This window comes from Nyctereutes procyonoides, unplaced genomic scaffold, assembly GCF_905146905.1.
Source record: "Nyctereutes procyonoides isolate TBG_1078 unplaced genomic scaffold, NYPRO_anot_genome, whole genome shotgun sequence".
Taxonomy (NCBI): Eukaryota; Metazoa; Chordata; class Mammalia; order Carnivora; family Canidae; genus Nyctereutes; species Nyctereutes procyonoides.
Window position 1 is genome coordinate 18406850 of NW_026575144.1, and position 25319 is coordinate 18432168.

General features: G+C 42.1%; 1 protein-coding gene across 4 annotated transcripts in view; it reads left to right on the forward strand.

Annotated features, from left to right (window-relative positions):
* Positions 1–504: 504 nt before the first annotated feature.
* Positions 505–25319, forward strand: part of CHRM3 (cholinergic receptor muscarinic 3) — a 505856-nt gene continuing 481041 nt past the window's right edge. For all 4 annotated transcript variants that reach the window (XM_055308972.1, XM_055308973.1, XM_055308974.1 and 1 more), the window contains exon 1: positions 505–669. The gene's annotated coding sequence lies outside the window, so the exon portion shown is untranslated. The remainder of the gene's footprint in view (positions 670–25319) is intronic.

The window sequence follows — 25319 nt, forward strand, 5'->3', positions numbered from 1 at the left end:
AAAAAAAAAAAAAGCCAGCATCAGGCTGCTTGCAAGGAAAGGTCCGCAACTGAGTCAGGGACACGGTCACGGAGCGGGGTCGTGTCAGCAACAGTCGTGCCCGAGAAGGCGCGTCCTTTACGCCGTCAGAGCGGTCCAGGCAGAGCAGTTTAGGGGGGCACACGGCAGCACCACCCGCCAACACCGGGGCGCAGGACGCGGCCTCGGGGCTCCCGCACCGCAGCCCCCCGCCCCCGCCCCCCCCCCCCCCCCCCCCCGGCGCAGCGGCCAGCGGAGCCGCACGCGGGGGCCGAGTCCGCACGCGGGGGCCGAGCGGGGCGCAGCAGGGCGGCTGGGCAGGCTCCGCGGCCGGGCGGGGTTGCGGCTCGGCAGGCGGCCTGCACGGTGCGCCCGGGGCCGGCGGGCCTGGGGGGAGGAGCCCGGGAGGAGCCCGGGAGGAGGGGGAGGAGGAGGAGGGGGAGGAGGGGGAGGAGGAGGAGCGGCGGCGGCGGCGGCGGCGGCGGCAGCCACGACCGCCACCGCCAGGCAGAGGAGGAGTTCGCGGGGACGGGGGAGCCTCCTCCCCTCGGAGCGTCTGCCGTCTGCTGCTGGGAAAGCAGAACCGAGGATAAAGGAGGCGGAAAGAGAGAAGGGAGAGTGCGGACGGCGACGGCGACGGCGACGTGAACGGTGAGGGCCGGAGCGCGGGGAGCCCGGGGAGCCCAGGCGCGGGGGCGGCGCGCGGAGCGGGAGCGGGAGCGGGGGCCGGAGCGGGGGCCGGAGCGGGAGCCCGAGCGGGAGCCCGAGCGGGAGCCCGAGCCGGAGCCCGAGCCCGAGCCCGCGGCGCTGCCTCTCGGGCAGGTGCCGGGCCCGCCGGGGGCGGCCTGTGACGCGGCCGCAGCTGCCCGCGGGCGGAGCGCTCTGCACCCCGGAGCCGTCCCCAGCGCCCGCCTCGCTCCTGCCGGGACGTGCCGACACCGGAGGGCGGCTCCGAGCGCGCGCGGGCGGCGGGACACGCGGTCCCCGGGCGGGACGCCCCCGGAGCGCAGCGGGCAGGTAACGGCTGCGCCCGCCAGCCGCGCGGGGCGAAGGGGCGGCGGAAGCGGGACCCGGCCTCTTGCCCGAGTGCGCCGGGAGGCGACGGAAAAGTTTTCGGCCCGGGCAGGGGGCGCCTTTGCTTTGGGGAACGCACGGAGGGCGCCGGAGAGGCCGCGGAGAGCCGGTCGGCGGGCCTCGGGGGTGTGTCGGAAACTTGCGTCGGGACAGCGCGGCCTCGTGCCGAGCCGCAGCCCGGGGCCGGGGGCCGGGGGGGGGGGCGGGCCGGGGGGACCGAGCGCCCGGAACCCGGGGCGGCGGCCGGAGGGGGCTCGGGACGCCCCGCCCGGCTCCCCTGCGCGTGGATCCTCCCCCGGACCGCGGGATGCGAGCGAGGACCGGAGCGTCGGGGCCAGAGCCGGTGCCCGGCGCGCGGTGTCCGTGTCCGTGCGTGTCCGTGTGTGTCCGTGCGTGTCCGTGCGTGTGCCTGTGGCCTCCCCCGCGTGATGCCCCGACGACGCTCTCAGGAAGGCTACGGCAGGCGCCCGGCAGCCCCGAAACGGGGCGGACAGTTCGCGCCGCACGTGAGGGCGCGAAGAGGCGAGTCGGACACTTCGCGCGGCGCCGGGTGGAGGTGGGTGCCCGGGGCCGCCCTGACCGACCCAGCGCCCACACCTGCGGGGCGGCAGCCGTCGGACGGCCCGGACCTCCCCCCTGGACCCACGGAACAGCCTCTCGCCGCCGGGTCAACTTCTGCGCGTTTTTAGACCGGGAAGGGGGAGTAGGCGGTGGACTGGAGCGGCGGTTCACGCGTCTTCGGGTTGCGCGGGTCGGAATTGCGGTCCCGTTCGGCGCGCGTGTGTGTGTGTGCGTGTGCGAGTGTGTGTGCGCGTGTGTGTGTGTGTGCGCGTGTGTGTGTGTGCGAGTGTGTGCGCGCGTGTGTGTGTGCGCGAGTGTGTGTGCGCGCGTGTGTGCGTGCCCGTGTGTGTGCGCGCGTGTGTGCGAGTGTGCGCGAGTGTGTGTGTGCGCGCGTGTGTGTGCGAGTGTGCGCGAGTGTATGTGTGTGCGAGTGTGTGTGCGCGCGTGTGTGTGCGCGTGTGTGCGCGTGTGTGTGTGTGTGTGAGTGTGCGCGTGTGTGTGCGCGTGTGTGTGCGCGTGTGTGTGTGTGTGTGAGTGTGCGCGTGTGTGCGCGTGTGTGTGTGTGTGTGAGTGTGCGCGTGCAACTGTCCCAGCACACGCGTTGGAAGCGGCAGAGGGAGCGGGGGCTGGGAACGGCATCCCTCTGCCCAGATCACAAGAACGCAAACACTCATTTGTCTGCAAGTGTCACTCGAACCTGTCTGATGGCGGTAAGGTCACGCTGTCCTCAGCTGTCTGTGTTGCGGTGTAGACAGGATGGCTCTTCTTAGGAGGAAAACGTATTTATCCGAGCGCTTGCGTTGTTAAGGTACCGGTTATATCACTGTATGCTTTGCACAGACCTTTCATTCCTCTCTTGGCCTCCGAGTTCCAGCAAAACAGATCGCCTCATCCCCCATTTTGGGTCTATCCGGGTTACTATTTGAAAAATAGCCTTTTTTTAAAGTGTATTTGTTGATTATGTGGTCCTAGATAATTTCATATTGTGGTATCATTAAATTGCATGAAACATTCGTCACTGTTTCCTGTGTTTAAAACAATGCTCCTATGTTTACTTAAGAAAGAGACCCTGCCTAAGAAATGCACTTAAGAAACGGGAGAGCTGAACCTAGAACAAATACTTGCACATAGACAAAGTTGTGATAGTCATGTATTAATTTTAAAAAATTGGGCTCTCTCTGTTCCAAATGTGGTGGGGTATATATATGGCGTGGGGTGCACCCTCTTGTTAGGGGAGCTGGTATTGCGAAGAACACGTAGAACATGCCTACTTCTCCAGCGTGCAGTCAGCATGCCACAGAATCCTATCACTGAATTGCGTATCTTGAGGTTTTGTTTACATGGTTTGTCTCAATCAGCTTAATATATAATTAGCTATTGTTGAGTTAGAAAGCATGTCATTTTTAAAAGGGTTTCCATATGGGATATAACTTTATCTTAAATTACTAAATTAAAATCATTTATGTTGTAGATGTGATTTAGACTGTTTCTATAAGCTGGGGGGTGCTCTGAGATTGAATTTAACAGGAAAGTAGTAATATTAAAGTGCCATTTATGTAAATGACATCAAATAATATTTATTCAAATAGACTTGATATTTAAAAAAGAAAATGAAATAAAGAGATTTTGAAAAATCCTTGGCAATGAATACCTTTTGCACGGAAAATTATTGTAAGAGAAAAGTTTAGTTTGGAAAATTTGCGGAATTGGTTGACATACAGAGAAAGACTGAGAGCGTTATAAGAGTAGTTCTGCATTAAACCTACATTTAAACTTATTTAGGAAACTTTGAAGTTAGAGAGATGTGTGGATGCACATCACTCTTCTTTTGGGGAAAAAGGGGAATATCACCTCAAAAGTATTATTTATTTCTGAAGATGATTAAGCTTGCTGAGTTCTTGAGGATGCACCCATTTTCTTTTCCTTATAAAGACAAATGATTTACTTTCTTACTGAAAGAAAATGTGTTGTTTAAGGTACAGTGTGGTAAAGGTGTGGATGTCTTTTAATGATATTTTAGCTTTTAACTGCGGGCAACCTGTTGAGAATGAGCCTGGAAAAAAAAAAAAGCATAAAATTCACAAACTAGAATTTTAGAATCCACACCAGTAAATTGGATAAAAAGAAAATTAAATGATGTAATTAAAAGCAAAGTTCCCTTGTGCATTTGCAAATTATAAAGTAATAATTCTGTTCATATTTTTACCTAAAATTTCCTCTGTCATTTCCCCGGGCCAACATATTGTCCTTGCCTAACAAAGTTAACATTGGAAGAATTACTTGCCTACTCCTACATGGCCTGGACATTGTCAGTGTAACTATTAAGAAACTAGGTCTTCTTTGCAATGCAGGGAAGTTTATACTGAGAACAGCTGTCGTGCAGTGGCACTTCAGATATGAAATGAATGAATTGTGAATCATGAAGATGGAGTCTCTGATGGGTATGCAGAGAGATGCATCTGTCCTTCACTTGTGGAATCTAATTTTAGGTCATAATATATTGTGACCCATAGCATTATCTTCACATTGTAGTTCTGAAGGATCAGTGAGTACCTGGAAATGTGTCACTTTATACTTCATTTAATATAATTCGTTTGTGAATTTAAAATACATTTTTCTTGCAAGAGAATATAAAAAAGACATAGATGGCTCCAAGAAAAAGTTAATTGCCTCTACCATGGTTATTTAAAAAAACAATAATCAGCATAATAAATTATGCCTTATGCTTAATCCTTGAATGTGGTGCTTCCCTATGTGTGATGGCAGTGAAATGTTCCACAGGATTTTTTTTTTTTTAACCTACCAATCTCATTTAGTCCAGTGGACTCTTCGTTATCAGTCTTAACAGAACTTTGGGATAGAATTGCAGCCTCAGTGGAAAGTTTTGATTTTAGGGGAGAAACGTAAAGAGATCATCTAATGAATTTGACAAGCGGCAAAGCCTGTCAAGTTGGAAGGTAATTTCTCACGTCTGATGGACTCTGTCTTTTCCATTAGGGAAGTGGTCCTTGTTCAGATCAAATTAGAAGTAGTTCTCTGAATCCTAAAAAGGTAGTCATGGCCCTTCTTGCTCTACCAGCACTCCAGAAGAAAGTCTGTATATGCACCCCCTTTCATTGTTACCCTGCAGTCGCATTCAGAGGGCTCCTTTAGACTGCTTCATTCCCTTCCATCTATCTTGGGCTGTATAGATCTGCATTTGTGTTGCCTTCAAATGAGGAAATAAAGACAGTTTTGTTGCAGTGAAGTTATTGAAAATATTAAATCACGATGGACCTTAGAAAAAAATTGTGTTTCCTCCCTAGCGTCATACAAGTGGAGGGGATAAGTAGTTGCCCTGTGCATGTTGCAGAGTGCTTTTGAGGGTCCAAAGAAGTGATGCATGTGAAAGTGATTTTTGAACAATCCCTGAAGCACTATTAAATGTGATGTGCGATTTAGACCCTTAATTAATATTATTTGATGTCAAGTACGGAGAGCCAGAGTATAGGTGTCCCTCTGGCTCAGTAGTCGGTTGCCTTGTGTTCCTTTTTGTGCACATGTTTTGGCAGCTTGTAGACTCCCCAGCCTCTGGCAGGCTCTCCCCTTTCAGGCTGGCAGTTCTGCTGTCCACCTGTTGAAACTTCCTGCTCATCCACTCCTGAAGGCCAAGTACTCTGGCTGGCATGCACCTTCTTAGACTTTTCTCTGCCCAGACTGTGGCTGCAGCTCCCCACATGGACACAGTCCTGAGATCCCTTGGCAGTGACAGCAAGCCAACAGAAGGCATATTTGAACCACTGCCACCTTCTTCCCACCCTGAAGCCAGCTAGAATAGGAACACTTCGAGGAGAAACAATGATGGGAGAAAACGTGTGAATAAAATTGGACAAACAGTAGCCGGCAGATGCATGGCAACTTTGAGCTCTAGCCTTCTCCTGCCCTGTGCTGCGTGAGACTTAGAGGCTGGGCTTCTGGATTCTTCTACCAGTGAACTCCACAGAACGGAATGTGAGGTTGGTTCGCCTGGCCTAACCCCAGTGAGCTCTAGTGTTTGCCATGCCCAGCTGGCCTCAGTTTCTCTTAACTCTTGTCATATTTGCCATCTCTGAGGCTAGCCTTCTCCTATGTTTGCATTTTTAGTACTAGACTCTTGCCTGGAAGGACTTTAGCGATGACCTTGGCAGTGAGGCTCACCCTTGCCAAGAACTTCTCTCCAGGAGCAAGACTGTTCTTTCTCTTCTAAGTCTCTGAGGCAGCCCTGAAGTGGACAACCTCCCCCACCCCCGGCCTAAGGCTCAGCCACCCTCCTGACAGTGTATCGTTTCTGCCTGGAGACTTGTGCAGCCAAGTTCCACTTGACAAATAAAATCTCCTTGTGTGTCATTGTTGGCAGGATCAAATCTCAGTTCTCCACACTCCTCCTGGCCACTGTAATTTGAGTTGCTGACTATCCACTACAAAATTAATTCTTCATTAGGTCATTTGTTCTAGCCTAGCCCTAGCTTATTTCCTGTCCCCAGTGTTCCCTTGAAATCTGGCACACCAGCTGAGCCATGACATATTCTACCTTCAGTCACCTCTGCTGCAGGAAGTAGTGCTGGTATAGACATCCTGGGTCAGGCAGGATATCCTCCAACTACTGCTATTCAGATAAAATTCAGGTAAGATTAAGCCAAAGTAAAATATTAGCAGCCCATTTCAGGGAGGATGGGGCTACCAGATGTCTACTACAGAGAACCATGCATTTATGTGAGGTGTTCTTCTGCTAAGGTCTCCTAATTTATCACAGGTAGCCATGGCCATGGAATTAAACTCATACCAGAATATCCTGCTAATGAGCTTTAGGAGGAGGGGTCTACCAACAGCCTTTGTCCACCTCTTTTAAGCTTACCACTTTGGAGCAGATTCCCTTGTTGGAATTGCCCATGGGACTCAGTCAGGAGGAAACCCAGTTACTGTTCAAATAAGCACCTCTTGCCCCACAGCCATTTGGAGTTTAATCTAGCCATCTCTTAACTCCAGTGGGTCCCAATCCAGTTGTATTTGGCAGAAACCAAGAATCCATATAAATTTCAAGTATTTCTGGGTTCTGTGTGTCTGCTATGTATGTATATATCTAGATAAATATCTACCTATATCTATTTGTATTCACTGAGAAGTGTTACTGAACACAGTGATTTTTTTGGTGTGATTTATCCATTTTTTTTTTTTTTTTACTTCAAAATAGTCTAAAAGCACAATTTATCTCGTGGAGATCTCTCAAGTCGTCTGCATTGGAAAGAAGTTCTCATGCATAAAATGGATGTGGAGATCCTCATGTCTTGTTTTCCTGTGAGTCCTCACATGATAATAACATGTACTATGTACATTACCTTGTGGGAAGGGAAACATTTGGGAAAACTGGAATTGACACAGTATTCCTTCATATGGAGTCTTCCTTTCTTTCTTCTTTGCCCCGAATCCCCAGGCAACCTTTTTCAACTTTCCTTGAGTGTAGCTATCATTCTGCTTTTCTTGTGATAAATTATTTTCAACCCTTTAATTCATTTAATTGTGAGAAACTGAAAATTTAAGCAACCACAAGGCATATGTCCTTCCTCCAAATTTTTGTTGTACTGTCCTTAAGAGTAAATGTGACCGTCAAAGATAACCCAGATAGGATTTGTGAAGTTAGATTCATGAGAGTATAAGTACATTTTAATTTGCTTGCCTGAGTAAAATGAGTCTATCAGTCCATCTGCCTGTCTGTCTATCTGTTGTTTATCTACTTTCTTTCTGTCTTGTATCCATCTCTACTTTCCACTCACATGTGAGCGTAGATCTCTGTGGTAACTCTCCCTGTCAGTGTTCAGTGTTCATGTAACGTGCCAGGCACCAAGGACATCATTTTTTGGATTCACAAGAGAGTGAACCAGGGCTGTGCCTTCCAGGAGCTTATAATCTGCATGAGTTGAGGGCAGCTCCAGAAATCTAAGAATTGGAAGGTGGCTTTAGGTGCTGTATTGATTTCCCATGCCTTAAGTCAAAAGAAATGTATCCTCTCATAATTCTGTAGGCCAGAAGTCTGAAATCAAGGTGCAGGCAGGTGCACAATTCCTCCGAAGACTCTTGGGGAAAACCCTTCCTTGTCACCTGCAGCTTCCGGTGGCTGTTATATTCCTTCACTTATGCTGCCACTAGTCTCTGCCTCCTCTTTTTCTGTGTGTCCCCCTCTCTATGTGCGTGTCTTATGAGGATACATGTGATTTCTTTTAAGACCCACCCAGAAAATTCAGGATAAGCTCCTCCTTCCAGAAGTCTTAACCATCACATCTCTTACCATATAAGATAATATTTACAGGTTTTGAGAACTAGTATGTGGACATATATTTTGAGGGACCACCGTTCAGTCAACTACAGATGTCATTGATGAGCAACAGTCTACTTTGTGACTCCTTATTGAATTGTGTGTTCTGCAGGCTTTGAGAAATTAATGCTTGCAAGGTGGCCTTTTCCCTTTCCAGAGAGCAGTGAGAAGCACTGCTTTATATTGAGTCAAAATTCTAATTCTTAGCTGTGCTTGTTTACCCTCCTAATAATTCTGAGAATTATGAAGAGAATGCTTCTGATCTTTCATCCATAAGAAAATCCTTAAAGTTTAACAGTTTAAAGTTAATTCAACCTAGTCTTTTATCCCCTTTGAAATTTTTACCTTTATTCTTTTTTTAAGATTTTATTTATTTATTTGAGAAAGAGAGTACATGTGCACAAATTGGAGGGAGGGGAAGAGGGAGAAGGAGAAGCAGACTCCTCACTGAGCAGGGAGCCTGATGCGGGGCTTGATTCCAGGACGTTAACGGTCATGACCTGAGCCGAAGGCAGACGCTTCACCCACTGAGCCACCCAGGGGCCCTTAAATATTTTTTAGCTTTATTCTTAATCTTTTCACTTGCACGGAGTGCCTAAGATCCAAACCCAATCCCCCCACACATACACACACCTAATTTTACTACCCTGTGGCCCTAATCTTGGGCTCTCACCAGGTTCACAAAAAACACTCTGCTGAATGTCATCTGTGACCTCTTAGTCACAAAACAAGTGACCCTTCCGTAGGTGTCCCCTGTGACTTCTTAGCAACACCTTTCCTCTCCCTTTATTTTCAAAGCGTCATACTTCCCTGGCTCTTCTCCCCTGTGGCTTCTCTGCCTCCTCCTAGCCTCCCCACCCGTCTCTTAAGTAGTGCAAGGCTCTGTAAAAATTTCTCCTTGGCTGACGTCCATGCCTTTTCACCCCCTCCTCCTTTTATAATTGTATTAATTTTATGGCTTCTAGTGCCCTCAGTGTGGATCACACCCATATCATGGTCTCTAAGGCTGGCTTGGCTTCTGGAAGGTGGATTTCCATGAGCTGGCTGGACAGCACAGCCTTCATCTGTTTCCTCCTTATCCTGCTCCTCTGGGGTTTCCTATTTCTATGAATAGCCTGACCATCCTACAGCTCAGCATTTCTGAGTAATCTTGATTTATGCCCTTCCATTGCCTCCCACATTTAGTCAGATGCCAAATTGTAATAATTCAACCAAGTAATAGTTCAAACCTTTTGGCTTCTTTTCTTTCCTATTACCAGCACCTTGATTTATTGCTTTTCTAACTTTAGTGTGCATTCAAATCACATAGAGATCTTGGTAAAAGAAAGACTTTGGATCAGGAGGTCTGGGCTGGGGCCTTTCTAACAAGCCCAGGTGATGGGGATGCTAATGCAAGTCATGCCTTCTATACACTGTTCTCCCACAATCTCTGAACTTCCCAGATGATTTCATTGACTATGCCCTCTTCTTGTAGTCTATTTTAATACAGATCACTTTTATTGAAGACCGATCTGATCATTTTTTTCTCGTATCCTCAGAAAACTGCTTTGATGTCCTCTTCTATTATTATTGAATGACAATTAAATCTGTTATATCATCATTCAACTAGCATTTGACTTGTTCTGTTGCTTGGATTTACATTTTAAATTCAATTCCAAGTCTCAAGGTCACCTTTCACTTTACCCCTAGCACTTGCTGTTCTGTATACGCTCTGCCATTTTCATGACTTTCATGTGTTTTTATGCTGCCTAGAATGCCCTTTCTTCCACATCCTCATGGGCCCAGATTTTAGCAATTTGTCAAGGACTGCTTGAACTGACATTTCTTACTATGAATTCATCTTTTAGTCTTTATCAGATTCTCAGTTCCATCACTGGTCACATTTACTTGTGTGTGTGTGTGTGTATGTGTGTGTAAATTATTTCAAATACTGGAGTGTGAAGTCCTTGAAGATGCCATGTCTCATTTGTCCTTGATTGCCCTAAAGGACTCTATATGGAGTCTTCCTGTAAATGCTCAGTATACTCATCAACAATATAAAATGTATAAATAGAGGGCAGCCCCGGTGGCTCAGCGGTTTAGCATCGCCTTCGGTCCCGGGGTGTGATCCTGGAGACCCGGGATTGAGCTCCCTGCATGGAGCCTGCTTCTCCGAACTCTGCCGTGTGTCCCTGCCTCTCTCTCTCTCTCTCTCTCTCTCTCTGTGTGTGTGTTTGACATGAATAAATAAATAAAATCTTTAAAACCAAAGGCTATAAAATGTGTAAATATAGTATATTTGCTGCTTTATTGTTATGAAAGTAATAGAGATTATACTAAAAATCAAACATTACAACAATATATATGATGTGAAAAGTAAAAGTCTGTCATGACCCAGTGCCTATGGTTAACAAATTTGGTACATAATCCTCTGATACTTCTTAAAATAAGCTCTATACCCAGTGTGGGGCTTGAACGCCTGACTGCAAGATCAAGAGTCACATCTCTACTGACTGAGCCAACCAGGCACCCCAATCCTCTGATATTTTTCTGTATACATCCTCATATTTACTTTATACAAACCTGAGATGATAATATATTTTTGTGACCAGACTTTAAATGTAAATCTACTTCCCTATCTTTTTAAAATCTGCAATGTTTTCCAAAATATCTACTGATTTCACTGCATAAAAATCAGTCCACTTAAAATGGCCCAGCAGAATAGAAATATGTTTGCTTTGAAATTGTGATCAGTTAAGCTTGTTTTTATTCAGCACTTTCTTTGCCCCCGGGATTAGACACTTTAGATTTGTCAGAGTAAGACATAATACTGCCCCAATAGGCACAGGCTATTCTTGTATCTTCAGGCTAATGTTGGCAGGTGGACTGGTGGAGATGTAGTGGTCACTCATGCTTGATGCCAGATTGCCGTCATTATGTTTGATGACATGGGCTCTCAGATAGCTGAATTTTATATTGAAATTTAAACTTTCTGGTACTTTTAGATCTGTAAAGAGCAGATGATTCATTTTGAATTATGAATGTGGACATATTTATTTAACATACATATATATATATTATTTTTTGTTTCATGAATGAATCTAAGCTTAGGGTAAAAGAACCAGAAAATCTCTAACAAAGATCTAACAAAATTGTTTTGTATATTTAATAAAATTGTAATTCAGGGAGAAGTGCCAAAAAAAGGTCCTATGTATTATGTCTTAGAATGTCAGTAAGTGAAGACACAATATAAGGCATTTGTTGAAAAGAAAATTCTTATAGAAGTAAAAATCAAAATTCCTCTAAGAATTTTGGAGAGACAACTCATAATAAAGATGCATGTTTGCTACTACTACCATATTTGTTCATTTTTGAAAAATCGTCTTTGTGGTAGAATTCTGGAAGATCATTTGCCTGGATGGTGGGAGGGGTGAGGTATGTTTGGGCATCTGCAGTTGTCCATGAAGCTGGTCATGTGTTATGAAGAAAAAATCTGGAAGTAGAAAGACAATAAACGGCTAACAACTTGGAAATGAATGAGACTCTTGTGGTCAGAGTTAGTGAAATTATATGGAGTACGTTTCTACATCTTCTGTCTTATATTTGAGGAAACCAAGATCCCAAGATGTTCAGTGATTCACCCAAGGTCAGAGACTTAATAAGCCTGGGTCTTTGGACCCCACATCTGGATTTCTGTGTTCTTTCTGTGTTCTTCTGTGCTGAATCTCTTGCCTGGAGTCATATTCTCCTGGAGATCCCAGCTGCGATTTGGATTTTGGTGATGGCAGACCCAGTTCTCTTCCCTTGAGTGTGGAACATCCATTTCTGGACATTTCCATGAAGACTATCAACTGGGCACTTCTAATGCTCCATTTGGACATTAGAACCGATCACCTGTCCCCAAAATATTCCTTCTGTTTTTCCTATATTAGTTGATTGTATCACAGTCACCCTGGGATCTCAGACTCCACCTTCTGCATCTGTATTTCCTGAACGTGTCTCCCGGCTCTCAGTCTGCTTTTCCCTATTCTGTAAGGAGGTCAAAGTCCTTTACAGTTTCACTCAGTTCCACTGTCCTTTTCTCCCTCTGCTGGGGCATTGTGGCCACCTTGGGCTGCCGGAGGGTTTTTGCATGGGCCTTCATGCTCTTACCTCAGGGTTTCTGTCCAGAGTCCCCCATGCCTCCTGAGATGCCAGCCCTGCTCTGACTGTGAGTGAGCCTGCAGATACTGGAGGCTCACTTTCCAGTCCTCTTGCCCCTTGGCTGTATTCTTCCCCTGTCTGCTATAACATTTGCCATACTTGTTTGTACTGGAACTAAATTATGTAAATAAGGGGCTTCTCCTTTAGGTTTTCAGCATCTTATCTCATCGGGAGCCACCATTATTTATTTTTCTATCTATAGTAACTAGATGTTCCAATAAAAAATAAATTAATTAACTAAAAGAAGTAACTTGATGTTGTAAAATCTGAATGAGAAACTCACAGATCTGTCCCTGTATGGGCAGAGATTTTTATGTTTTTTTTTTTTTTTTTTTTCACTGATATATCCCAAAGACCAAAAACAGCACTTGGCACCTAATAGACTCACATTATGTATTTGTGGTTAAGTGAATTCCCTCTTACTACTCCTTTTGGGGAGGAAAATTAAATAGGAGATTTAGCAGTTTTCAGTGTATCTTCAAAATGACAAAATAGTTTGTATGTTAATAAACAGCAGTTCTTGATGAGTATCATACAGACCACAAAGAATTATCCCAGGTGAGACTTAGAGTTTCACTTGCTTTGGAGGGTTGTCTGTGTAGTTATAATGGTTACACTGGTGACCCTAACATTTTGTGTTCTTTCAGATAGCAACCTCCTAATATGGTTCCTCTCGTCAACCAGTGCCAATTATACTCTTGGAGTAGTCATTACTGGTTGATATCTTAAGTAGCCAACTCTCTTGAGGGATTCTTGTAACTACTGGAAAGATTTAGAAATTTTGATGTTTCAGGGCACCTGGGTGGCTCAGTTGGTTAAGGGTCCGCCCTCTGCTCAGGTCATGATCCCGGGGTCCTAGGATGGAGCCCTGCATCGGGCTCCCTGCTCGGGGTGTGTGTGGGGGGGCGGGGGGGGTAGGTTCTGCTTTTCCCTCTGCCTCTGCCCCTCCCCTCTCCTGCTCATGTTCTCATTCTCTCTTAAATAAATAAATGGGATCTAAAAAAAAAAAAAAAAGAATGAGTACCCAATAAAAAATGATTGGTAACAAAAATAAAAATAAAATAGTTATGTGTCTATAGCCATACAGAACCCAAGATTGAGAATCACCTGAGGTGGTTGTTAAAAATACAATCCTGGGGATTGAAACCAGACCAGTTTTAGTCAGTTTTGAATCAGAATGGAGTCAGGTTCTGTCAGGCTGCTTTTTAAATAAATATCTCAAATGATACTTATGCTTGCTAAATTTTAAGACTCACTAATTGAATAACAGTGTGTGTGAGAGAGAGACAGAGATTGAAAGAGAAACATTTTTTTTTTTCCTAAGTAGATTCTGTGTAGCCTAGTTGGCAACCGGGACATTATCTTAGGCTGTTCTCTCTGGTAAGATGAGTCATATTCAATTTAGGGTGTTTCTCAGGCTTTGAGGAAGGGTGGAGTGCTCTTTTCCATTGGAATTTAAACACAAGCGAGCAAGGATAGATCTCAGGTGTAGAAATAAGATGAAACTCTTTCCATTGAATGTACTACACCGTATCTAAATATATTTTTGCGTGTGTTTTTTAAAAAATATGGATATGTGTTCGCAGGTGGTATTAAAACAGAAGTTCTTATCACAAATATAGGCAGTCCTCAACAATTTTTTTCTTTGTTTCTTGATCATATTATATTATGAAGCTATGATAAGCAGACCATATTTTTGCATATGTGTAGTGCTGTATTTAGGGATTATCTTTCTAAGTAAGTATATGACATATATTATTGATATGAAAAACATAATGTCAAGAAAGTGAGACAAAATAGTCTAGAACTGCTGCATATGTGCATAGTAATTCAGTTATTATGAATATTCATAAAAATTGGCATAGATTAGTTTTGCTCATTAAAGGGCATTCTATGTAGATCTAGAAATAAGTCTTAAAATGCATGTATAATGCAGTTAATTGTATTTTACAAATTTAAAGTGTATTATATTAGTTTTTAAGAGAATTAAATAAAATTATCAATCACCTCCATTCTTTAGAATTTTAGGAATTCCTGTGGTAGGCAACCCGTAGTCTGATCTGTTTCCCATTCTTCTGCTGGCCATTCACTAGTTCATTAAATTTATTAAGTTTCCTGAATTGTTTCAGGCACTGATCTGGGTGCTAGAGATAAAGGGATGAATAAACATGCCATGATGCTGCCTTCACGGAACTTCTATCTTTGTGAAGATCTATAGGCTCTGAAAGAGTATTCCCAAGGGGTTCTAAACAGGCCTGCCCTAACTTGGTGTCAAGATCAGAGAGATATGGGTATTGGAATAGCATGGCCAGTTAGATGTGTGACCTTCCTAGGTTTTACTTTCCTCTTACCTTTTAAATTTACAGCTTAGATTGAATTTTTCTAAAAAAATTTTGAGTGTTTTCTATAAAAATAAGGCTGCTGATACTGATTTTTTACTGATTTTTGCCACTAGATGGCAGGCATCTGCACTTGTGTGTCCATTGAATGGGTCTAGTCTTGAAAAATTAAAATGAAGTTCAAAATGAATCCCTTGACATGAGAAAGTGTTAGTTCCACAGGAGGTAGAGATAGGGGTTGCTGTTACATTCCATAGATTTCAGGCTTTATATATGACCAGTCTTTACTCCCTGGCATTCAGTTTTTGTTTTGTTTTGTTTTGGCACTTCATTTTTAATGTGGCATTTTTAATGTGCTTGTTTCTTTTTAAACACAGAGCAACCCATTTTTTAAACCCTTTTTGAGGGCAGCCCTGTGGCTCAGTGTTTTAGCACTGCCTTCGGCCCGAGGTGTGATCCTGGAGACCTGGGATCAAGTCCCACAACAGGCTCCCTGCATGGAGCCTGCTTCTTCCTCTGCTTTTGTCTCTCCCTCTCTCTCTCTGTGTCTCTCATGAATAAATAAATAAAATCTTTAAAAAAATAAACCCGGGGATCCCTGGGTGGCTCAGTGGTTTGGCGCCTGCCTTTGGCCGGGGGCGTGATCCTGGAGTCCCGGGATCGAGTCCCGCGTGGGGCTCCCTGCGTGGAGCCTGCTTCTCCCTCTGCCTGTGTCTCTGCCTCTCTCTCTCTCATGAATAAATAAATAAATAAATCTTTAAAAAAAATAAACCCTTTTTGAAAGTCACATATATTGCTGAAGTTACGATGTAAGATATTATTTTATCTTATGTTATAACATTTAAATTGTTATAAGATATGAGATATATTAGCTAGAATAGAAATTTTCTACCTTACTTTGACCATTGTTCCCTTTATATGCATAAAAAAAGTTAAAATAGACTTTGCAAGCTGAGACCTAGATGAACACACCTGGTGGACCCAGGCAGTGTGCTACTACTCCAGATGTGTGAGAAACAGAGGTTTCTTTCTTTTTATGGTGACAGAAGAAACAAAGATCCTAGAAACCCAGCCTGACTACTTCATTTGATATACTATTGGTTACAGGAATCCAGAGAAAATGAAACATGAACAGAAGTTCTATCCAAATCATATGTGTACACCAAGATTAACATTACCATTACAAAGTGAAAAGCTGACTCAAATCCTGCTAATGAAGATCCCATCTATTTATCCTTTTTTCAGCACAGAAGTAACTAACCAAATCATGACATAAAGTGTGTCTTTTAAAAGACTGTGTCCTTTCCAAGTCCAAAGCAGCCCAACCTATAAAGAAGTAGTACTTACTCTTAAAAATTTTTTTAAATCCCATACCAAGTACAAATGCTGTCTTTGACTTCCTATGCAGCTTGGACAGGATTGTTTTAGGGCAACTAAGTTCAGAACGGTCTATAAAAAATTGTGGCAAAGTCTTGTCCTTAGATATCTGTTTGTATCTACAAGAATGTTAATTTGTTATATAGAGTTATCTGAGCCAAGTTGTTCTTGGGACTCAAAGGGTGGAGAAGCCAAATCTTTTTGGAAGGATTCCAGGAACTTCTCAGTTGCAAGAATTTCACTTGAGAGATACTTTAAAGGACCAGTAAGATTTAAATAGAAGGAGATGCAAGGAATGCTAGTCAGGCAAAAATTACCTTATGTGCAGAGACTCTCTGCTATTTTTCTGTCTGAACCTGGAACATTCCATCTCGGATACTTTGCATGTACTATTCTGTCTGTCTGGAACGCTCTCTGGAAATCTGTACAGCTTGCTTCACTTCCTTCAGGTCTTCCTCTAGGGTCACCTGCTCACAGCATTCTCTGACCAACTCATCTGAAATGACGTGCACTCTCTTCCATGATTCACAGTCTCCTCATTCTACCATCTTTCTCCTCATCATAAATACCACCACCCAACATCATGTATATTTACCTCTTCATTTATTGTCTCTTTATAATCACTGTAATATGAGCTCTCTGAGACCAAGAACTTGATCCTTTTTTTAATCTCTAAATCTCTAGTTCCTAGAACACTGCCTGGCCCACAGTAGGCTCACAACAAACACTAACTGAATAATAAACAAATAGTGCCACTTTTGTGTTTCTTACTGCAGAAACAAAATCTGACAAACCCACCCCATATTGTCCTTTCGACCATGGCCTTTTCTTCTACACATCCATGTTAAAGTCATCACTGGGACTCCTAGGTGGCTCAGTGGGTGAGGGTTTGCCTTTGGCTCAGGGCGTGTGATCCCGGGATCCTGGGATCGAGTCCCGCATTGGGCTCTCTGTGAGGAGCCTGCTTCTCCCTCTGCCTGTGTCTCTGCCTCTCTCTGTGTGTGTCTCTCAGGAATAAATAAACAAAATCTTTAAAAAAAATACTGTCATCACTAATAGCATCATTTATAGTGAATTACGGGATTCCAGACTTGGAGAATAGGAGCTTGAGGCTTAAGCAGATCAACTATTTTTTTCTTGCTATTGAGAAGTAGCCTTAAAAAATATTATTATAATCTGGTTTGAAGGGTGCTGATCTGTGGGCATAATCATGAGGAGACCAACAGTCCTAATCCTGTAAATTTTGATCTGATGATGGCTGGATAGAAGACACTCACTGGAGGCACTGCTTCTCTGGAACCTGCGGACCCAGACACACACTTAAGTGTATGGATTGTTTGAGCAGCACCAGGAACTCAGTTGGGCCTGAAATTCTCCCATTTTTCAGGGCTTGAAACTATATGTGTAAATGGAAACTTTTGTCTGGGCTGTGAATCAAAGTGGGAAACAATGCGGGAAACAATGCTTGTACAGGAGGTGTGGCTTCAAAGCAGGTATTTAGAAAGTGAGGTAGATATTTTATTGGGATCATACAAAAGCCACAGTCCAGTAGAATTTGGGGTTGTTACGAGCTTAACTTAACTGATCTCTAAAGGGCAATGAGATGCTTGGGATTGGTATCAAGAAATTCACTGAATAGGGAATATCTTTGGCTAAAACAAACTCATTGATCATTTTGATTTGAGGGTATCTACTGCTCTAACATTTTAAAGAATGATTTGGTGTATGTTATTAGGTGGCTGATATTTTACCTTAAATATGTTTTTTAACCACAAAATGCTCTTGTGTTCCCAAAACGTAAGGTCCTTCTCAGTTTTTACCAATTTCCATTCCAAAGTTCTCCAACCATTCTTTTCTCCTATTCTCTTTTATTTCAGTGTTTCTCATCTAGATGTTCCTCATTATGATCCCCCTAAGAAGCCTTTTCAATGTTGTTGGTTTTTTTTTTTTATAATCTCCTTTCTAACCCATGAGAATTTAATAGCATACATACACTGTGTATCTATTTATAACATGTGGCCATTCAGCAAGCTGGAAATCTTTGCAATCTCTGCCACTCTTATTTGCCCTGTAAGAACCCATTTTTACTTGCTTAGGGGTTAATATCGTCTGTGTAGAATGTCTACCTTAGCCATCAACCAGGACAGTATCAGTGCAGAAGTGACTCTGTGGCTCCTCACACTTCTCTACGTCTTTAGTCTCCTTTGTCATTCCCTGGAAGCTCTAACCCTGACGCGATCCCCTCGTGTAAGCCTCAGTATCAGTATCCCTGCTCCACCATCTCTGTGGGAATCCTCTGACCCTGCAGGACTGTTATGGAGTTGACTCATCTGCTATTGAGAAAGAAGGATTTCCAGTAAAACATCTCTTCCACTCTTGCTCCTTAATACTGGGTTTCTGAGCAGTCAAAAAGATCAGTATGTTTTTCTAAGGCAAAATAAGAAAACCCAAGCATGATTTCATTTATCTCCAGCTGCTTACTGTTTTTTTTCCTAGTTACACGGCTGCAGGTGTCCTTAAACTTGCTGTGTTCCCTGGCAAGTCTGCCTGTTCTTACCACCCAAGTACAGTGCAGATAAGGCACAGCCTAGATAGAGCCACTGTTGTGTGTGTGTGTGTGTGTGTGTGTGTGTGTTTACATGATTTACATAGTTGTTCCATTCCTGTGCCATCAAAGAGTTTTGGAGTTTTTGTAATATCTCAGTATTTTAGAAAATCACCTGGTTCCCAAGGCTGTGATAAGATTACAGCAGTCCTTAGCACCCGAGCCTCTCGGCTTCCTGCTCTTGAGAGGCAGTCATTTTCAACTCTTCGGCTATTTTTTTTTTCTGTTATTTACAGCATGTTTCTAAATACCATGCATAGACTGCTGTGTCTTGCTTTTTGGCTTTTAGGATTTACTCCCTACCATAGAAAATCTCTTTCCTTATACTCCCGAGAGAATTACATTAAAATTTTGGTTATATCGGTATTGAATATGAACATGTTTTGATGATGTAGATTTTGCTCACTGCTGAACCATTTAGTGAACTAGGATATTTTCTCTTTTTGTATTTTTGTTTTAGTTTTCTCAGAGTTAATACTTGTCTCATGTTCTCCCTTCCTCTCTCTTTCCTTTCTTCCTTCCTTTTTCCTTCCTTCCTTCCTTCCTTCCTTCCTTCCTTCCTTCCTTCCTTCCTTCCTTCCTTCCTTCCTTCCTTCTTCCATCTGCCCAGGAGTCTTCCAGAACTGGTGGTTCTCTAGACCTGACATTTATCTGCACTCTTAGGGTTTTCCTTCACTATACTCCTCCCTGCATTGTCCCTTTCTTCAAAGTGCCTCAATTTTATTATCTGTAGTATGAGAAAGATACTTACTGTACTTGCCTCTTCTGATTATCAGGAAGATTAAATGAATATATGTGTAAGCTCTTAGTAGACCTTGCACATAATTTGCACCCCCAAAACACAGTAACTATTTGTTATTATTGCTATTATATACCCTATTTTATTGTTACTTTTTTTATTATCCTGTCTCATTGCAAAGTTTCTATGAGATGATATAAGTAGAGTAGGAGATCACTGTGGAATAAGTTAAGAGCCTTGCAGAGTTATGTAATTGTAATTGTCACACTTACTATTAATGATCCACCATACTGTAGGCTTCTTTCAAGGGTCAATCAGAGCAGATACCATTTGGAGGAGAGAAGGATGGTTCTTCGCAGTCTGGCTGAGAGGTGCTGGTTGACCTGTTGGCCATACCTCCCTGTACTCTGGCCCTCCTAAGACAGGCCCATTTTCTGTGAAGGTTGGAACTGAACCATAATCTGAATTTAAATCAAATGGTGGTGTCTTTTAATAGTCTTCTACACTCTTGTGAACTTTAATCAACTACTCTAGTGTTGAATGAAACTGGAGAACATCAAAGCATGAATGGCTATGTCGAAACAGAGAACTCACTTGTACAGGCTATTTAGTTAATTCGTTAAATGGAAAAGACTCAAAATCAAGGGGATTTAGATGTTACTTTGCAGTTACTCTGGTTTTGGGGTGTAGAGGATACACACACAAGTAGACATATACTTTTTTAAGATAAAGAAGTAAACATTAGCTTGTTTTCTATTGTAATTCTGAAATCATATTAATGATATCAGAATAATGCAAACCCAAGACAGGGAAGTGTTTGTTGAAAAGAAAGGAGGGTTCTTGACAAAAGGAATTTGAGGTTCAGACTTGCCTAGGACCTTGTCATTTGTGAAGCTTCTGTGGTAATTTTGTAAGCAATCCTCACGTTTGCCATTACAAACAGGTGGTGTCTCTGCAGCTGAAAATCCAAATGTGTTTGAGTGAATGTTAGGGCACTGGCCTGCCTCATCACTGCTGTGCTCTGTGTTCCATCTAATCCTTGGCTCCTTTTCTATTCACAACTAATTTTGTATTGAACACACTTGCTTTGGTGACAGCTGAATACTTGTCTTTGACGTAAATCAAAAGAATAATTCCACAATGAATCACACGAGTGGCTTATCTTTTTAAAAGGGTGTTCACCCCTTCCTCACTTAGATTTTAATGAACCTATTTTTTTAATATTCATGTAGGTTGCAACTCCCTAAGGCAACTGTTTACAACAGTTTGATATTATTTGGATGCACTTTCCAAGTTGCCTGTGCTGTGTGACGTTCACCAACCACCAACCTCTAGCTTATGTTTGCTCCAAATCAGGTAGTAAAAAATCTGGAACAAAAAAAAATAGTTTAATGAGATAGCATACTTTTCAGAAAAATGGACTAGCATAGCTAATATGCTTAATTTTCCTAAATTCAATTCAGCTGAGAGCAAGGAGGATTATTTCAATGTATAGAGTAGAAATTGAATATGCTCTATAGAAATATGTGCTCATAATCTATATGTATATAGAGTAGAATTGAATAGAAAATTGTATTTTATGATCAGTTTCTTGGGAGTTTCTGTCCTTGTAGAACAAATGGCTAGTAGTGGAAATGCTGATAGGTGTAGGAAACCAGTATGACTTTCATACAGAATGATTCACTGGCGATAATATAAATATTAATATTTACAAAACATGCTGTGTGCTTGCCCTGTGTTAGAACAGTGCTAAGTATTTCCTTTGTAATACCTCATTTATCCTTAAAACAGAACTACAAAGTAGTTATCTGCTGATTAATAAGTGAGCATAACAAGCCACACATACATTTGATCATTTGTCCAAACCAGGTTTCAAACAAATGAGAGTCTGACTCTGGTTTTAAAGGTGTTTGCAGGGATCCCTGGGTGGCTCAGCGGTTTAGCACTGCCTTTGGTCCAGGGCCTGATCCTGGAGACCCAGGATGGAGCCTGCTTCTCCCTCTGCCTGTGTCTCTGCCTCTCTCCCTCTCTCTGTGTCTATCATAAATAAATAAATAAATCTTTAAAAAAAATCTTATTAAAAAATAAAGGTGTTTGCAGTCTTTGGACTAAAAAATGAATCTCACAGACTGATAGAAAAGAATTGGAAACTAATTTAGTAGTCTCATGTAAGTAATGCACTGCTGCTATAAAAGATGACAAATAGAAATCCTCAATTTCTATATGTGGTTTAGATTTTCCAAACAGATAAAAATTAGGGGAAGAAGAGCAGACTTTTCAAACATGAATATGTGCTAGTGGGAAGGCCATTGTGCTTAGCTTCTTTGATTATCAGCTGTCTTGAGAGAATTAAAAGCCTCTTCAGGAACAAAATTAAGTATCCTGGGGAAAACACGCTTGATCTGAATTTCACAATCTACCTTAAGGAAATAAAACGATAAAGACTATTCTTCATATGATCATGTGTCTTCAATGATCATAGGTTGTTTTTTGTTAAAAATTGTTTAGTTTTGTAGACTAATTTTTATCTGATCCTATTATTCATTTTCCTTTGAAATTTAAATTCGAGCAAATGACAATTTGTTGTCAATGTGGAAACTTACTGTTGACCTATGTAGAAAAGCAGAGGAATAAACATAAAAGACAGGTGTTCTCTCTAGAACAATATTGTTCTCTGGGGTGATGAGTAGAATCTCTAATGGGCATTTCATTTTGAATCTTTTTGTTTTGAAGGATAAATGATCAGGAATGGGAAGTAGAATGAAATGGATTTGTATGTTCTTTCTAATGAAAATATATCCATCTGTACTAATGACTATGAGGTATCAGTGTATCAGTAGCAGTTGTGAACTGTGTGTTCTTTTTGCTACCAATTGATATTTTCCTTCTTTTCCGAAAATGGTTTCATGGATTTCTAGTTTGTAAGTCAAGACAAGGAGGGGAGAGTTTAAATTAAAGAAGCATAAGGCTTAACAAGTATGCCCTTACCTCTCAGATTCATTCTAGGATTGGTAGGCAAGGAGACTTTCTGGAAGGGTTTGTATGCATCCCTCCTCCTCTTCCTTGGAAACTCTTTGGCAGCCCACAGTACTGCCAGCTAATAAGCTGCTTTAGCCCTCTCTTTAGATAGGAGAATGTGTAGTTGGGGAATATGAGGAGCTGGGTCACGCCATTGTTGATGAAGAGGGAGGAAGGAGAACCAGTAGAAAGGAAAGTGGTTGCTGAAATTGCTTTTTCAATTCATCGAGCAAGAGTATGGAACAAGAGGATAAACTTGTAATATTATGGGAATTCAGTGGTTCATCTGTAGGATGAAAAAAAGGTCTGCGATACCAGAATCCTGTGGTATCTAGAGGCTGCTTAATAACAGACTGACTGGGTGAATTTGCAATCACCCTACCATCTGTTTCTGAATTTGGGGAAAGAAGATGCATGTGAACTTTTCATCATCTTTCTAAGATGCGAAGAAAACAATTTCAGCTGTGAATATGTGTTGCTCACACATGCTGTTTTCAAAAGAAAAAATGTGTGAATGGAAAAAATTTTAAGATGTGAAATTCATAGATTTCATGGTAGAATAAAAAATATAGTCTAGTATATTTTAGAGCAAGTGTTCTGCACTTCTGGGTAAACTTTAAGCTCGTTCCATTTGGTTCTGTGAAGAAAAGAAAAGGGAACTTGGGTGGCTCAGTGGTTGAGCGTCTTCCTTCAGCTCAGGTCATGATCCTGGGGTCCTGGAATCGAGTCCCACATCCGGCTTCCTGTGAGGAGCCTACTTCTCCCTCTGCCTATGTCTCTGCCTCTCTCTCTGTGTCTCTCATGAATAAATAAATAAAATATTTAAAGAAATAAAGAAAAAAAGAGATTACTCCATACTCACTTTTTCAGAGTATTGCCATAGAAGCTGACAAAAGGTTGACTTCCTAATGAACAATAAATTATAAATTCATGGTGGTATGGTTATTATCCTTGATACTCATAAATTATGTTTTAAACCAGTATATGAAATTTAAAAATTAAATTTTCATTTTTGCTTTTTTCATAATTTTACATATATATGTATATCTCTTATTAAATATGTTAAATATGTTAACATATAACATAAATATGTTAACATATATCTCTGTTAAATATGTTAAATATGTTAAAAATTTTTCATGAGCAAACAAAAGATTTTTGTGGTTAAAATCTAGCTAGTGGACAGACATTTTGTGTTTACATTAAGAACCAGTATTTGTGTGTAGTCCATGATATTGTACACCAAGTGTTGTATTACTTGAATTTTAACCTATGTCTTAGAAGCATTTGTGATTTTGAGTCCATCAATCTTTGATATATTGGGGAGACATTGCTGTTTTTTAAAAAATACTTTATTTGAGAGAGAGAGAGAGAGCATAAGCAGGGGGAAGGAACAGGGGGAGAGGGAGAAGCAGACTCTCTGCTGAGCAGGCCCACCCCTGCTAAAGCCAAACTAGATCCCAGAACCCTGGGATCATGACCTGAGGCAAACAAAGATGCTTAACTGGCTGAGCCACCCAGGTAACCCAACATTTGTGTGTGTGTGTGTGTGTGTGTGTGTGTTTATGGTTATCTTTATAGTTTATTGAAAACCTTGAAAGGTTTTAATTATTAAAAATAGCATTCTTCAAAATCCATTTGCTTTAGATGAAGGAGCTGAAGTTTTCTATGTGTTTTTTCCGCCTGCCCTGGATATTTCTTAGGGAGAAATTATGGTGATATTGGCAGTACAGTCGGACAAAGTGTGGTGCCTGAGAAGGAAGATATCGCCCCTGAGAATTAGTCCTTTGGTGGTTGGTTTCCTTGCTGCTGCCTCATGGGACATTGGTGCATGCCATTCTTGGTGACTTTGTTCTTTTTTTTTTTTTAAAAAAAAGATTTTATTTATTTATTCATGAGACACACACACACACACACACACACACACACACAGAAAGAAAGAGAGAGAGACAGGCAGAGGGAGAGCAGGCTCCATGCAGGGAGCCTGATGTGGGACTCGATCCCGGGTCTCCAGGATCAGGCCCTGGGCTGAAGGCAGCGCTAAACCGCTGAGCCACCTGGGCTGTCCAGTGACTTTGTTCTTTATAATGAGATGGGAGCTCATAGGAGGACAAGGGCAAATCCAGTGTGTGTTAAGCATGAACGTGTCTTTGAAATAGACCTTGAAGGATCTGTGGGATTTCTGAAGCAGAAATGATGTTTGTAGAGAAAGGCAGGGTGGGTTTTGTGGTAGGTGCATTTGGGGCAGAGGCTGGATGTATCGCCCAGTTTGTCTGAAGCTTAGGATAAAAGCAGGAAGGAAGTGAAAGACAAGACACAGCCACGTTCTAGTCTAAGAGTCCTTGTACCGCTAATCTTTATATGGTACCTGTTTCTCTGACTTGTCATGTTTTTGAAGGCAGAGACATCTATCTCTTCTGGTTTTAATCCATAGTATTGCCTCATTGAATTTGTGGATTTGACTTGATTTGACTTTAGATATCCAGCTCTCAAGAGAATTCTTATAAGTACTTATAGAGTCAAACAAATTTGAGTATCATGAGCTCCCACCCAGCCTTTGCATTAACTTTTTTAGAAGAATTAGGATGGGAGTGTTATGCCTTTTGTCTCTTTAACCACATGAAGATAGAACTTGTCTTGACATTTGGATTTTTATTTAAGTTATAACATCACATACAATTGGGATTTAAGATTTCATGTTAGGAATTCACAAGGGAAGACTTTTATAAGACTATTAAGTTTATCTGCCTGTTATTTTGAAGGACGGTAGTTAAAAGGATCAGATTGTATATGATTAAAGCTTTTGGACTTTAGGCATCTACAGTCCATATTATTCATATATCCGGAAATTTAATAAAATTAAATGTTAATAATAAATAATAAATAATAATAATAAACAACAATAATAAATAATAATAAAAATAAATAATAAATAATAATAATAAATAATAATAAAATAAATGTTAATAAATGTTCACGTAAACCATCAGAATGCAAATGGGGAGCAGTTCACTGTATAAAAAGATAAAACAAACAAAACTTCATCCTTGCATTCTAGATTACATCATTCTTTGTGGT